Source organism: Cryptotermes secundus, unplaced genomic scaffold (assembly GCF_002891405.2).
Source record: "Cryptotermes secundus unplaced genomic scaffold, Csec_1.0 scaffold528, whole genome shotgun sequence".
Classification (NCBI taxonomy): Eukaryota; Metazoa; Arthropoda; class Insecta; order Blattodea; family Kalotermitidae; genus Cryptotermes; species Cryptotermes secundus.
In genome coordinates this window covers 1111360-1128258 of record NW_019724748.1, presented here as the reverse complement: position 1 = coordinate 1128258, position 16899 = coordinate 1111360, and the positions used below count along the sequence as shown (strand labels likewise).

Here is a 16899-nt window from a genome sequence, read left to right as displayed (position 1 = left end):
ACATTTCAACTACTGAGCTGCCTCGTGAATTCTCTTCGACTGAATGAATAAATTGGGAGTCTCCACGTCTCTGTACGTATATAGAGGCTAGTTCGTATCCGCGTAAATTCCTTTATCACAAATCCGCTGTGACGAATACGCGCTCACTGAAACGTTAGGTACTAAGCAACGGAAGTCCCACTGTTGACTGTGTTGGGAATGTGTTTAGTGCTTTGAGCAAATCTGTCGCAATTCATTTAATGAATTAGTTATGACCCTTTACTCACACATGTTTTCAGATATCAAGTTATAACATACAGAGGAATTTGATAGCAAATTTTGGAAACAGCTAACCCTGTATCTCTCATGGACAGGAGACAAGACTGTGCCAATACAAGCACTGAACTCATGCCACCGAATTTTAGTCACGTGAAACATGAATTCAATCTACTACCAACCTCACATACTGCGTACTGACGGCGTTGGCTTACATTCGGGAACTGCCCGGTTCAAAGCTACATCCTGACTGATGTCTTGCGTCATTTTCCTTCGCCTATCCATAATGCCTCAAATTGAGTTAGAGCCGTTTCCTTTCCAATTCCCTATTCGCTAGCCAGTCTCAACTACTGACAGTGTCCATACATAAAAACAACAAACAAGGGTCAACGGGTCAACACTGCTTAGGGATATAATGGATCTTTATTCTCACATGGCAATCTTAAGCACACTCTTTCGGTAAAATGAAGTGTCTTCAATGTTAAAGCAGGTGGCACAGAACTGTGCCTCGAAGCGGCAGGCGGATATCGAACGGGGCCTGAAAATCTACCTTTCTTAATTGAAATTTATTGACATGAGCCCTTAGAGCTACAGGCTCCTCTGGATTCATATAAACTGGAACCAACTTGAATATTCTCTGGAAGCTTCTATCGCGATACGACAGCGAAAATATACCCGATACTTACATAGAAAGCAAGCAAATAAATTTAACTCCGCGCCATTATACCTAGAATATAACGTAGAATCCCCTGTCACGTATTTATCTAACTGCTCTGCATATCAGACAGTGGGTACAGAAACACAACATTTCCATTTTAACACCCACAAAAGTTAATCAAGACATATTTTGAGAACAGTTGCCAAGTTTCAGAAGTTGGTGGTATTTCGGGAAATGTGACACCCTTGAGAGGTGGTTTGGGAGTGTCCACATGTATCGTATCAAACACTACACAGAACAGACGCACACAGGCTTCGAGTCTGGGCCTATTTTAAGTTGTACAAACAGGCATACTTTCTGCATTCCTCCCACCACTCGAGTTGCAGTGCTTCAACGTACAAAACGCTTCTGTCAGTTCTGGCTTTTCCACAGCAGATTATGCCTTATCTTGCATAGCTCATGCTACAACGGCACCATAGTCACTTGAACGGCCGTCCGCTCGCAGGCTTCCGAGTTTAAACCTGTTTTATTTCCTGTGACGGGCTTCGACCTGTCTTATGTTGCGAACATTTGCATTTTCATGATTTTGTTCATGACTTCTGCCTCCTGCATACATAATTCTGTTATATAATCATATACGTACGGGATATTGAACCCATGTGCAAATCACGAACCAGTGTACGACTAGAGAATTACCAGCTGGCCGGAGGAACTTGTTTCTCAGGCGCTAAGATTTCAATAGACGTGCGTCGGCCGCAAATTCCCAGAAGGGGCAAGCATAAATCATTGTGGACCTAATGACTGCTTGGTGGAGGGATAATTTAATGCTAGCGCTTAATCGTTCAATTCTGAATAGGGAGCACACTCTAATAAATGTTTCATCACTTCTACGTGTAATCTTAATACACTCTTTTATCGAACACTACACCGATATCGCCTCTAACCGGAAAAGCGCAGAATGTATAGACAAGGGTCTCCCTGAACAGCAGAGCGAACCAACAGGAGATAAGGGAAGAGAAACTGCCCCGGGTCATGCAGACCTGGGAACTTGCGTAGGCTTGTTCAGATTACAGGGACTGGAGCTCAGTGCCCACTCTCACCAGGCTGCACGAAACTACATTCCAAAAGGCAGAACAATCAAGTGATTCGACTCCGTCAGATCCATTTAATTTATATCAGAATCACATTACAGTACTATTTACTAGATTAAGAAATATAGGAAAATTATTAATTCATTAATAAATAATGAATTGGCTCTACAGCAATTTGTTGGGCCGTAGCAGCTTTTTTCAGTTTCCTGATCCTAAACATAGTCAGCAGGAAGGGGGATCAGCACGTCGCAAGACTTCTACCTACATACAGAAGAGCACATACACAGAATAAACGCACACACATCCACGTCTTGAGTGGGATTCGAACTCACAGCCCCAGCGTTCGACCGGACGAAGATAGTTCATGCCTTAGACAGCGGGACCACTGTGGTCGGCCGGAAAATTATTAGCAATATTCAAATATGTTCGTAACAATCAGAAAACGAATAAGGCCTCTTTCCGGGCTTGCTTTACATTCCATGAAACAAACCTGAACACAGCCGACACTGATGGAATGGACTCACAGTTAAGAAGCAAGAGAAGCAAACGCGACAAATGACACTCAGGCACTAAGAAGAGAGAACCAGACTTCGTCTCAATACGACATTAAGCGGAGCCCAGAAGAGAGTTCTCTTCATTCTCACCGATGTGAAAACCTCAAGTCCAAGCGTTTTCAAAGAATCGTTATTTTAAAATTATTTGGGCACGAATACAACACAAATTTTAAGTTAAGTGGACTCCTGGAACGAGAGAAAGACTCGCGTAACACAGGTAAAAGGTAAAACAATTCGTGTAACAGGCCGTGAAGGCCCATAGGGCTGTGAGACGTCGAGGTTCCCACATTTTCTAGACAATCGGCTCACAGATGGCGGTGAGGTGGTCAGCCATACGCGCCGGCCGCCCTTTTCCCCTCAGGAAGATTCCTGGTGCTCATTTCTGTTAGAGGCTGAGTCGGCCTCAGGGCCATAGTGCGGCTGGAAGGATTAGGTCGACTGAAAAAAAAATCCAGTCACCTCAACAGGAATCGCACCCGCGACCTTCCGGCTTGTAGCATAGTGCCTCAGCCAAGTACGCAACCGCATGCCCCCACTCAAAAACACTATGCCTATTGTTAGACTGCGGTTCACGTGTTCTGCTCAGAGAAACCGACAGTGAGGCCAAGAGACTTCCGGATTAAGACGACATGACACACTGCGTGCTGTGGGTCTGCTTCCTGAGCCACTCCTCTGGAATAAATTAACCCGAACATTTGGCTGCAAACTTCTGTCCTGTGTTTGATGCTGAAGTAACCTGCCAGCATTTCATAATATACAGAGTCCAGAGTTGATGCCCGCTCATTCAAACAGGCAGAACATGTGAAGTCTCCTAACTCAGCCAGCATAGCGATTAGGCTGCCAGCTGGACGTCGGATGAACCGCAGTTCGATTCCCGGTAGAGATAACAGATTTTTTCTTCTCAGAAATGCCAAAATCGGCTGTGGGGTCAATCCAGACTTTTCTACCTGGGCTCCTGGAGCGGTTTTCCGGGGTGTAAAGCTGACCATTCACCTCCATCTAGTGCCGAGGGGGAGCTGTAACTCCACTCCCCATACGCGTTATGGCTTGTTGCTTAATTAATTAGGCACAAGGACAACTTTTCGTGTGCACAGTTCGCAAAACAGAGCATCAAATTCTAGAACAAGGTTGTGGTTAAGCAAATGTTTTCAATGTTGTGAAGACATGACATGACATGATAGAACTGACATTATCTCAGCTGTAATCGAAGTGACGCTAACCTCTTGACATGGCTGCAGAGGTTAGCGGGGCATCACACATCTTCAAGCAGCTGTGATACCACGTAGGCTGGTAACATTTCGGAACACAGAGACAGCAGATGCTTCAGACTGTACGGATCCACTGAGTTGAAGCCAGAGGGCGTCATTTCAGCTGGTTCAGAACATCTGGCCACGATCCAATGCAGAGTATACACTTCTCTACAAATGTAGCTCCTAAACATTTGCTTGCTTTGCATGACAGAAATAAAGATGCTGTGCGTGTACTTAGGCCGGCGCTGTACCTCCGAACAGAATGAGTGGATTTACACTATCGCGCCTGCAGTGTATGTCAGTACGTTTCTTTCAAACGCTCCTCGATGTTCAATTCTTTATGTGCTTACTGCTCATTACATTAAGAATACTAAGGCTGTTGGTGTGCTTACCACACCGTGATGACATATGGGGAAGTGGAGGTATAGATCCACCATTCTTAACCTCAGCACTAGATGGAGGTGAGTGGTCAGCTTCACGTCCCGAGCTGTAATGCGTCCAATAACGAGAAAATTAGCTAATACGCGTATTGGATTTCGAAAAGGTGGAAGGAAATGGTCGTGGCCTAATTTGAGGTATTCCTCACTAACTGGAATAATTTCCTGGAAGTACTGAGCATAACTGCCGATTACAGTGGCCGTGCGGTCTAAGGCATGAACAGTCTTCGACCGCTCGAACACTGGAATCGTGGGTTCGAACCCCATTTGAGGTATTGATGTCTCTGCGTTTATTCCGTGTTTATGCTGTCCTGTGTGCAGGTAGCGGCCCTGCGACGGGCTGATCCCCCTTCGAATGAGTCCTATCGACTGTGTACAGATAAGTAACCGAAAAAGCGGCGAAGGCAGAGCCATAGATAGGTTGAGGATAATTACAAGGAGCTGTGACCAGCCGGTCTCCGGGTCAATATTTCAGCACGAAACGTCAGGAATAAGAGGCAAATGTTCTACTGCGACAATGGAATTGTAGTTTTCCCACGTAGGCTGGGGTGTCCTACATGCGCCGTGTTGGTTCTAGTGACGCGTGTCCTTACCATCCTAGACATTTCCGCTAGTTAATACCTTCATGCCGGTCACGGCAGCCGAGCGGTCTCAGGCAAGTACTGTTCGCTCTCTCAGAAGCCGGGATCGTGGATTCGAATCCCAAACAAGGCATGGAGCTTTGGTATGTGTACGTGTTTATTCTGTTTGTGTTGTGTTTTGGTAGAGGCCTTGCGACGGGCTGATCCCCCGTCTAAGGAAACCCACTGTCTGCGAAAAATATTAAGAAACTGAAAAAGGGGGCGAAGGCCCAACACAGGGCTGTAGAGCCACAGTTAAAGATACTGGCTCAAGCCTGCTTCTGCTGGTTTCTTACTTGGTGTACACTTCGGCCTTGAAGATGAAAAGAGAAATTCCAAGAAACGTCCGGTTCTCTCCGAATTACTCCGACTTAGAACCCAGAAGGCCGCTGTGAGTACCTCAGTTCTGTATTAGGAAGGCACAGTCCGAACGTTAGTTCTGACGAACTGTGGTGACCTACGCATGCTCCCAAAGACAAAGCAGTAGTAATCCCATGCAGATTCAGCAGCGTTTTGAATTTCAAATTCTGCATTCCTCGGTCGTCACACTGTGGCCTTAAATTATCCAGTAAAATGAGTGACAGACGAAAGTTTGAACATTCAAACATGGGATTCAGTGCTTCTGAAATGCTACAATGCACACGGAATTCCACGTAGGCAGACAGACGTGGTATATGTATGAGTATATGTACTATTCATTACGTTTCGTGACGGAGCAAGTTGGCTCAAGCTGTAATGCTCCTGACTTGTAATCGAGAGGTGTCCAGTTCGAATCTCAGCCGGACTACCGGCGCTGAATAAGGATTTACGCTGTTTCTTTTTCAGTCCCTCAAGAAAAACGCCGGAGAGTACATCAAATTAAATTAAAACCTCTATCTTCTACATTATTTTCCAAACATCGCCCGCTAACCATCCTATTATCCTATTCCGTATAGTCTTAGCTACTGACAGCGTCATAAAATAACCTACTAATAAATTATAAATTGTTATATTTTCTATTATAGATTTTACGCTTGGAATTTCTGTAAGCAGAGGAACAACAGTGGACCACAGGGCGCATGTGAAAGATCAACGTTGTAAGTGTTAAGCCTGTTGTCCAATGTGGATAAAACAATTGTTCTCGTATTCTGATTTTGGTTGTTTGTGAACAAATTTCTGATGACTACGTCTGGATTAAAGATGGATGAACTGACGTGAATTGGGGAACATTTTAAGAACGAGCCTTCAATTACAATAGAAACAGTCATTTAGGTTAACTGTGACGATCCTTAAACGTAATCACATACGAATTCCCCCTCCTGCAACAAAATGGTATGCGTAAAAAAAAAAAGCAGCAAGCAAAACCCAAAAGAAGGATGTAACGACACTGCTCATGCTTTCTCACATATGTTGAGTGAAAAGAAAATCGGCTGTTCGTGGCAGAACATACCGAACAACAATGAAAACCGTCGGACGGGTAGGTGCGATTTCGCTTTGGGCTCATAGTGTATGCAGTTACATTCCTCAAGACGCAGTTTTGTTTAGAGGTTTGAGCTCCACAGATAACTAGAATTTCATTAAAATTGTTAAGAGGTGTTTTCGAAGAAGATCGCTGCTTTGCATTTTGGGACTGGAATGTTTAGACTCACAAGGCTCCGACGTTGGATGGATAAGCCCTACAATATCGATTCTGAATCCAATCCGGCCACCCCTTCAGGCGCTAGCGAGGCTCACTTACGTGCATACATACACAGGCTGACAGACAGACGGCATTCCGAAAACCAGGGCTTTAAAATCTGGAGATCAATACGATCATGATTCTTTCTCATAAACCATATGAAAAAGTAAACGTCCTGACACTGAAAGAGCTTATATTGAACGTGTTCCAAGTTCTACCTGCAAGGTCATAAGCATAAACTCAGAAAATTAGGTAAAAAGGCAAAGTTGTCCTTGTGCTCGACTAATGAAGCACTACGCCATGAAGACGTATGGGGAGTGGATGTATAGATCAACGTTTTCTTGACCTCGCCACTAGTTGGAGGTGAGTGGTCAGTCTCACGCTTTACCCTCACTACACCAGAGCTGTCGAAAACTGTTTGGATGCATCTTAGCAACTGTTTGAAACATGTGCTCTTGTTAGCATTGCAGCTCTGCTCATGCTTCTGAAGTGCACAATTTGTATGTTTAAGTAAACGTCTGAAGTTTAATTACTCTATTTCAAGCAGTTCTCTTTAACCCTAGTGTAACGTCTCGTCGGGTCGCCTCTACCGACCGCGCTCCTCGATCTGATAGAACCTTCATGACTTCTGGGTACATGGCCACAATGCCAGTAGCAATCTCTGTGCACTTTCCGACAGCTCTGATTTCTTGGGCTCAATCTCACGAATCTTGGGACTCGTTTATATTTGCTCTATTAACTTCAATAATTTTCTACTTTTCGTGACGTCTCTTTGTTACGGAGAGCGTCTTTCGGGGAGGGGGGGGTGATGTCTTTTGTCGACGACATACGCACTGGTCACCGAAAGGCACGTAACCAAACACAACACAAGAAAGAAGAATGCCAGGATAAACAATAAATCATTTCACATGATTTAAAAATGTTTTCGAAATCAATTATACATTTACATTTTAATAAGTATCAAAAATGGTTTAATTAATAACTTTTTTAGATATACGGCTTTCACGGGCTACACAGTCCTATGACCCAGCGCGACAATTTCCGCGAGTCACCATGTCGCCGAAGCATGTTGTTGATTTGATCAGTAACTTGCGAAGCTGCACTGAACAGTGCATTGAGTGTGTGTGTACGTACCAGTACATAATGCAGCAATGTGAATAAGGACAACATTCCGTGTACATTTTGAATACAAAGTAAGAGGTGTGCGTCCTTGCTACTTCGCGGCCATTTTGGATGTTTCTGGCTTTAAATTTTCATGCCGCGGGCGAAAATATATACGTTAGTATCCACGTCTCTCTTCATGGCGCTGTAATGGCCCCCCATGTTGAAGCACAGCGTAATGAAATTTGTATTTCACGTTTCACAAATGTTACTGCATCTTGTCCACTTCGGACTGCACAAGATCATTCATTTTACAAAGGCATCCAACAGTCGCAGTTGTTAAGTTGTACTTTTGTTGTGCCTCGCAGCTCGCTCTGCATGACACGTCAGAATGTGATTCACATAACTGCTTCCCAGCTTTCATGTGAGGTGTCGGCTTGTCTGCGGTAGTTGACTTTTCATTTGTCTCTCTACAATGCCGTTAAGGAGACACGTATCAGCAGTTGCTGCATGAGGTCGTGTGTATGTCAGAGACTGTACTAGCGCTTTTTTTTTTAATTCAGTGCACGCAGTCCCCTCTCTTACGAACAGTCACGTTCCTGTAAGGACTTCACAAAGCGGAATTTCATATTGCGAATTGCTATTTAACATAAAAGCAATGTTGTAATTGTAGATTGTGGTGCCGCTGATCACAGTGGCCGCGCCCTCTAAAAGCATGAACTGTTTTCGTCCGCTCGGACGCTGGAATCGTGAGTTTGAATCCCACTCGAGGCATGGATGTCTGCGTTTAGCGGCCTTGCATCGGGCTGATGCCCCGTCCAAGGAGTCCTACCGACTGTGTATAGGATAAGAAACTGAAAAATCGGGCAAGGTGCAAAGGGCTGCAGAGCCACAGAGAGACAGAGTGGAAGACTGCCCAGCAACCGTCTTCCTTTTTAACAATCCGCTGCAAATTAAGGCGATCATATCCCACTCGTGCTTTATGTAAGTTGTAAATCTATGACAGTCTTCTTTAGAGGATCTGTTTTACACGTTTTAAATTGTGCGAGCACAGAACATGTTTCTGACGTTCAAATGCCTCCACGGGATTCTTCTTTTGGACTTGCTGACTCAACTGCCGATACGCCACGGAGGCGTGACCCCGTGTCTTACTCGCGACCCGATAGAGCGCTGACACAATGCCTTGAAAGAAGGCACGTGTGCATCCGGCCTGAGACCTGACGACAAACAGACTAAGTCTGGCCCCTGACTCCTCCCTGCTTTACTCGGCTCCAAGTCGACTGGACATCTCTTCCGCAACTGGTTGCATTCGATGAGCAAGCTCTCTTGTGCCCTAACCGTTCTCAGGTCGCTTATCGAACACAGGCCTTCTGAACTCACGTAGCCGCACATCTTAAAACAGACGCGGTTGCCAGTATCTACGACGTACGCCTGTGAACTAAGTCCGTGGTTTTTGTGGATAGTTATCCCATAAGCAATACTAAAAGGAAACGGTTATCCGCAAACACAAACCTTCGGCAGAACTTGTAATTTAGAGGAAACCCTTAACAAGGGTGAAGTCCTGTCGTATCTGTGGGTTGTGAACCACATACTGCTAATCTAGACCGCTGTCAAATTGATCAGTTTGGTGACATCTAGAAATTTATAGGAAAGGAAGTTGTTGCTGTGGTTTTCGTGGGACGTCGCGAGTCAGAGTCTAGCCCCTCAATCAGATTCACCAAATTCATCAATTCAGTCATCAGATATGCGGGCAATATAACAGAACAGTGGTTACGTTTGCTGTTTTCTTCTTCACCTTCGACTTCTTGCACTTATGCTCGTCTTTCCATTTTCATTTTCTTCCTACTTCTGACAGTCCTTTCCTTCTCTCCACATTTTCCCCTCCTACCATCAATATCCTCTTTTTCGTTGCCTTCTATTCATCATGGGTTTTCTCTACTTTTCCTCCTCCTCTTCCTCCTTCACTTTGGGCACTTCATTCAACCTCTTACTTCCTTTTCCCTTTTCTTCCTTGCCCTGATTATTCTCTTAGTCCTCTTCGACAACCAAGTCAAAGTCATATTACGACGTGAGGTCAGTCAGCCAGTCCGTGTTGGTGACGAGCGCCGTGAGGGACTCACGACCAGAGTTTAATTATAGCTTTGTCACTGTGTGATGTCCTTGCTGACGACAGGCCAGGTCTCTCAACTGTCAAGTCCACTTAACAATATTCACACTTCATGCATAATCTGTCCCTTATGCAAAGTCGAAGTCGTATAAAGGCTTAAAAATTAAAATATATTACAAAATTATCCTATTGTCACGTCCATGGATCCATAGCGATAAAGGATATGGGAATTAGATGGACAACTTTGCAGTGAAGCTTCGTGTACGTTATGGGCACAGCAGTCAGTCAATACTGGCCACACACAACAAATCTTCACTGCGTTAGATAACCCGCACAACATGCATCGCCATTGTCTAAATCGGGTGAGCTGGTCATGAAAATGGCAGTGAAGAAGCTATGAAGCGCAATTTCTCTTCTGTACCCGTCATTCGTATGCGAACGTCCTTACGGAGCAAACTGAAACACTAATGTTACTTCAATGAGAATGATCTTCTTTTCACGAACAAAATAATTTTCTCCCTTTATGGTTAACTCAAATTAACAAGAAGACCAAGAAAAATGAAACACAAAAGTGAGAGAAAAAAAAGGGGGGGTTGCTGGGCTGAAGATTCAACACAAAAAACTGTGACGTGACGGGAAATGTGTCCAGATTTAGAACCAGCACATCAGCTTGTCAACTGGTCATATTTACATTGACGTCAGCATACAGATCATTTTGACGTTACTCGGAACTCAAGTTTTTCTTATTTCAAATGTAAAGTACGACAAACAAGAGAAAGTGTAGCAGCAGCACTGCTTGCCTGAACCCCCCCCCCCCCGCCGGCCACACACACATTTGCAGGTCACTGGTTACAGGTAGACCTATGTCATCCAACCAACTACTGAGCTAAGTCCACGGAACACATTCCTTCTTCAGAAGCTAACAGTTTCTTAGCTAGTCAAGAAAGCAAAAGACATTTATTGCATCACAGCAGCCCGTCAACAGTCCCTACATTGAACCAAATTAATAAAGTTCGCACCCTCCAACCCTTCAGCTTTGAGATATATTATCCCATGAGGCTAAAAGATGTTTATTTACGACGAGTCCAGTGGGAACCTACAAGCTCGTCACAGATGCATGTCAACCAACCAGTTATTCGACTTGCCAACATTCAATGGTTCGTCACCGCCATTACAAAAGCTCGACTGAAGATCATATCTTCAGCATGTTCAGTTTAACAAGACGTTCCTGTCTGTTACATACACCCGCCTTACTGGATGAAGACTGCGAATTATGGCATTCCTCGCAACGTAATTTTCCGCAGTTCCCCGTTATTTCTTCTCCTTCAAGTCCAAATAATTTTATGGAATTTCCACAAAATCCGGAGCAGATTCAAGTGTTTCCTTCGCAGTGTGAAACGTTCCAGCGCGACTAAGGCACTTCACCCGCCACGCGGCCGTTCCAGTTCGCACCCCATGCCCTCGCACTGCAATTACTGCGCAGTAACAAGGTTGAAAAAAATACCAATTCCACAAACAACAGAATTTATTGGAAAGAAAGAGGAAAGAAAACGTTGACAGGATCAGGTCGGACAGCATTCTCCAAAGGATTTAAAAATATCAACCTAAAGGAGAAGATTTTGAAGACCTCCGATACTATGGAAGTATTCTGATTTGTATTATCCGTAACAGATATCTAAAGGGCCGACGGCACTCTTAAATATATATATTCTATTTGGCAGGTTTCTTTTCACTCTCCCTTGAAACCAACCTGACACACCTAGCTACAAATCATCACTTACCACCATGAAACCCAAAATATGATACATTCCTGAAGCCAATTCCAGAAAAGAAGACACACCTTAGTCAAAATCTAAGACTTCTGAAAGAAAACTTACCCACACACTAATACAACGGTCTATAATGAAAGGCGCTAAAATGACTTCCATTTCTATTTCTGGTATTTTTATAACTTCTGAAGAGAGAGAACATGGCACAAGGGGCTCCCAGTGGCACCGCTGCGCAGGCGTGCACACATCTGGGGGTATCACAAAATGCCTTCACACATAATACACGTACATCCAAATAAGCGTGAACAACCCTACCCATTCCAGCGACCCCTTATCGACCTCTAGACACAAGTACACAAGTACCCGGTGGCTAAACTTATAGCAACAGAAAACTGTCTTACTTCGTGCACCAACCTCTTGTCCGATGAGACATTTTATACACTTCAATTTCAGGTTTGATGTAAGGTAGACCATTAAGCAGCAACATTTTATTTTAAATTCAGTGTGAACCGACACCAACGTCGACGAAATCCATCCAGTATTTTCGGAAATTAAAGCCCATTATGTACATACTCATGCTTTGTATTTGGTCCAATCAACGCATACGAGACAGGATAAAATTTAATCTAACCGTTTTCACTACTGAGGAGTTGCTTCCAGAATACCATTCGAGTCCACAGACTTAATGACGAAAAAGTTACGAAAGAGAATAAAATGTTTTGTCGCTCTGAAAGATTCAATTAGAACTATTTACACTGCTTCGAGCAGACGTTGATTTGATCACTGAATACACACACTTTCTAATGTCAATTAAACTCTTTTCTTTTTATAAGTCGAAGTTAAAATGTCTACTGTCGATTTGAATTCACTGAGAATAATAATTGAACAAAATATACGGCGTTGCATTGCAGTGAGATTAGGTCGCCTTTCATTTACGTGAGTATTTCACTGTCAATCTTTTAAGCAGCAAGGCTAAGTGTGCAGAAACATGTTGTCATGGATATAGGCTTCCCTTCAAACTGAGAGAGAACTTCTATTTTTCAGCACAAGGCTTAACCGCCAAAGCAGGCCACAGACAACCTGTATATTGCAAATTAAAGCACAGGAGACTTAGCACACTACACCACATGAACGCAGGACAAATTGATTGTACGTGTATATCTTACAGATCGATTATACATCCTTCGGAAACGTGACAAAGTTAAAGCGTTGCGGAGCGACAGAAATACATCAAAATTACGAGTGTATTCACTGAGTCAAAATCTGAATATTTTCGGAGAAGCAGCATTCATTTCCCAGAATTTTACGTTTAATACCGAATAATACTACAATTTTAGTTGGGAGATCTGAGAACCTCCTGCAGGTGGGATGTGATGCCCTGTAGTTTTGTAAACAGGTTCCTCCGAAAGGCTGGCACCTACCTTCCCTAGCCCACAAACAATAACGTTTACGCTTTGGCGTTCTTGTATGAGTATATTAGTATGAAACTTGGCCTCTCGCCCAGAATACAGGCTCAGGGTGTTTAAGGAGAAAGAGAATGGACGGAAATGCACAGTAAGGAGCTTCACGTATTGTACTCTTCAACAATGTTATGGCGAACAGATCAGGGAGGATACGTGTAGCAAGCATGCAACTCATCTAGCAGTCTTAGCCGGAAAACCCGAAGGGAAGAAACGGTTTGGGAGCCGCAGGTATAACAGGAAGGATCATATTAAAACGGAGTGTGGACTAAACAAAGGTGGGACCAGATTTCAACTGTCTCAGGATTAGCTCCAGCGGCCGGCTCTTGCTGTCATAGTAATGTAACTACAAATTTTATAAAATATAAAACTGTCTTGACCAGATGTGCGAGTATCAGCTTCTCCTCCACAGAGTGGGTCATTTAATTTACAACACCGCCCGAAGGTAAGGAAATTAGCAGCGCTGAGCTGCCACGCTGTGCAGCCACGAAACCTGATATACACTTCCGCTCCTCGAAACAGCAACATTTTTATCAGAGACCAGTGAAACCCTCCTCAATTAAATGGCAGCTAATGTTTCATTAAGTGGCTTGCTCGGCCTTAATCACGCGGCAACATGAAATGAACCTCACAGTTTTACGTAAAGAGAAGTGACTCAATCATCAAGTGCCTAGAATTAGAATCGGAAGGTACTGAGCCATAAGAACAAAAACTTGTTACTGAATGCGATCCTGACACATTCACTTTCATACCAAAACTGGACGTTTCAGGAGTATCACCGATCTCGCGGTAAAACTTGAAGCAGCCGTGACAGTGCCGTGTGGCGCACTTGTGCCTGCCTTCTAGTGAAAGGAAGCCCCTTCGAGACCTGCGGTAACTGCGGGCCCTCCTTGACTGCTTCCGCCAGTTGACGGTGACGAGTGTACTGAAAACTAAACGTCACGGGTCACTTGCTGGACAATATTCTAGAATTTCTTTAACAGGGAATCTCATTGTGGAGACCTTGTGCCCGAGTTCAGTTTCAGCCTGTACACAGTTATACGCTCCTACCTAGTTACGTTTCACATCTGTGTTTTAATTTTCATCTCTATCACAAAGCATGCCCAATGTACACCTTATAGGACAGAGAAACGTTGCTACAAACAAACGTATATCACTTCACTAGAACAAGAAACGGGTAAAAGCAGTCAAGTGAGATTTAAACGGGGATACACAATCAAAAACGGAAACGAGTTGGAAGCAACGTATCTCTTTCCCGATGCACAAGATGGCCAAACTTTCTCGAAGTTAATAGCGCAGTTCCTCCGACTTTTCGCCTTCCTCCATTACAAGATAATTTAAAATTGTAGAACTGAACTGCCTTGCCTTCTCGAACATATTAACGGAAGCCGTGGTTCAGCCACAGCGTGGTTATTTGAGGTTCGCAATAACTGTGAATCGAATTCCAATAAATCTCGTTAACGGGTTTTTGTGGCTTTCATTAGGAATTTCGAATAAATACCTCAATTCGAGGTAAACTCTTTATCTCCAAACTGCAGCTGTTTTAGATTTCAATTTGTGGCCATGCATCTACTGCAACAGCTGGTATCAGAGCTCTAGACGAAACATGTACGTCTTGGTAAGGAATAAAATTTCATGACCTGAACGAAGAAAATATGAAAACAGCCAGTTTCATCTGAACACAACAAATCTTGGCCAATGATTCAAGACAAGACAAGACAAAACCTTCTTCAGATCCAAACTCTGATGTCTTAAACTCGATCTCAGAGGATCCCGCCTCATGACGGGAGGTTTCAAATATACAAAAAGTGTTTGGTCTGTTGGCCCACTTAGAGGGCACTTTTAAGGCAAAAGGAACTTGCACACACGTCACATCTACAGGCCTGTCATGCATGCAGTCGCTCTCACGGAGTCTCGGGCAGAACTCAGCAAGCCTTTCCCGCTATTGCGCTGGCTTCTCGACCTGCAGTTTTGACGCTGATATTGAGGTAATGCATACAAACATGCTTATAACCTAAAATGAAATACTGTTGCTAGGCAACGGGTCGGTAAACACATTCTCGCAACACAAGCGCACGCCATAATAAGACATCCATTGCTAGGTAACTGGCCATTAAACACGCATTCTTGACAACAGAAGACGGTGTTTTCCGTGGGGTCCGTGTCGAGGAGTAATAAGAGGGTATAGTCAGAAGACGAGACAGTCGAGTCGAGTCGAGTCTTCGGAATTGGCAGCTGCAGAAATGCCAAGAAATGAATTAAACCGTGACAAAAAGACTCCACGTGTGATTTGAAGTTACAGTGAAACTGTGATAAATCGGTTGCCAGGATACGGCTAGTGAAGACTGAGAGCCATTATGCATGTGTAACGGTGAACTAGAAAGTGTGTAGAATAGCGATAGTGCTGTATTGTCTGTAGTCCCGAACTGTGTGAATGCATAAAGTCCAATAAATCCAATCGTCCAATCCCAAAGCCGGTTATAATGCACCCCTAAGCGTGACAATACGTATACTTCAGCTAGTGGGTTAGTGCGTTGGGATCGTGTGCAGGCGGTCATGCTATCGAATCTTATGAGTCAAAACCATTTTTATTGCCTGTAACCTCATATGCCTTAGGGGTATTCCTTGTTACTACCCAAGTACAAATTCTATCTGTTGGATAGATACCATGTCGCCATGTGTATACCTGTTGGTTTATAAACAACATTCATATATAATTTGTATCTGTTGCAGTCAATCTGAAAGACAGATTTGCGTCTATGCACGCCACAGAAAGTGCCATATGTTTCGAAGATCCAGCACCACACACTACTTCAGCAGCGCTAGTGTCGCTTAGATCCGGACCGTACTTCTGACCTGACTGAAGGAAAGAGAAAACTTACGAGATTGGAGTGGCACCCAAATTTCATTGGTTCAAAAATGAACGGGGGCACACAAATTCCGCGGCCATCTTATAAGCCTCATTTTCCTTAAGAAATGTAAGGGTAAAAAAGCGCTGAGGTTACCTCTAATGGTATCCTCTTTACGCAAAATTTAATAGAATGTTGTCATTCGGTTCAAAAGTTATTAGGTGAAAGATATCGCCTGTACTACTGGTTACTCCCCTTTTATGAAACCAGTCCAGAGAAACAAACACCCACACCAGTCGGTGTGAAAGCGTTTTCAAGCTCAAGCGTCTGCCTCATGCACTGGAGTGCACACATTGCGCTGTTCTGATGCGCAAGGGACGCGACTCAGTTAACATTCTGCGCTCGCTACCGCAATCCAACCACGATAAAAAAATCTGCCCGGCAAAATTAATGGCCATCGGATTTCTTTTATATTTGTCCCTGAGGTTCTCTCAACTCTCAGTTCATCAATCTTCCCCTGCCCCTTGTTCCCCTGCGTACCTCGAGCGGAGGCGCTGATCTGCTTTTTGTGCAGATAACCACTGCGGCCATTGGTAATTGCGTTCCTTGATGACCTCTTCTGCAGTAAGTATATGGAGCACCACACTACAGAAAAATAAAAGCCATCAAAAAATCACTCCCGCAAACAATAAGAAGGAGCAGTCTTTATTACAGCGAAGTACCTAGACAGAGCTGAAGTGGAGCCCAATTATATGTTGTGGGTCGGTCCGACTCTACCACCCGAGTCCGTGCTTACACACTTACACACACGCACACACATGTGAGCGCAACAGAAATCAACAAATTAACACAAAACAAAAACTTCAGAAGCAATCATAATTACTTGCCAGATATGAAGAGCACAGTTGCTTCGCTGGAATATTCACACGTCAATGATGGCACCATTGCATTCGGTCAGATCTGAAAAGAAAGTATCAATGTGATAAGGACTAATCTGATAAGGACAGTGACTGCAATTTACACAGCAGGTACATCCCATTCTTACATACAGTTACAATATTAGACCTTCAAAAGGGTGCAGCTGACTTCAC

The 16899-nt window shown here is 43.9% G+C and overlaps 1 protein-coding gene across 8 annotated transcripts in view; it reads right to left on the bottom strand.

Annotated features, from left to right (window-relative positions):
- Positions 1–16899, bottom strand: part of LOC111862894 (protein-tyrosine sulfotransferase) — a 193776-nt gene that overhangs the window by 31217 nt on the left and 145660 nt on the right. For 7 of the 8 annotated variants that reach the window (XM_023848690.2, XM_023848695.2, XM_023848689.2 and 4 more), the window contains one exon: positions 16696–16768. The gene's annotated coding sequence lies outside the window, so the exon portion shown is untranslated. Of the gene's footprint in view, positions 1–16691; positions 16769–16899 lie in introns of all 8 variants that reach the window. The other variant, XM_023848691.2, reaches the window with a different exon arrangement.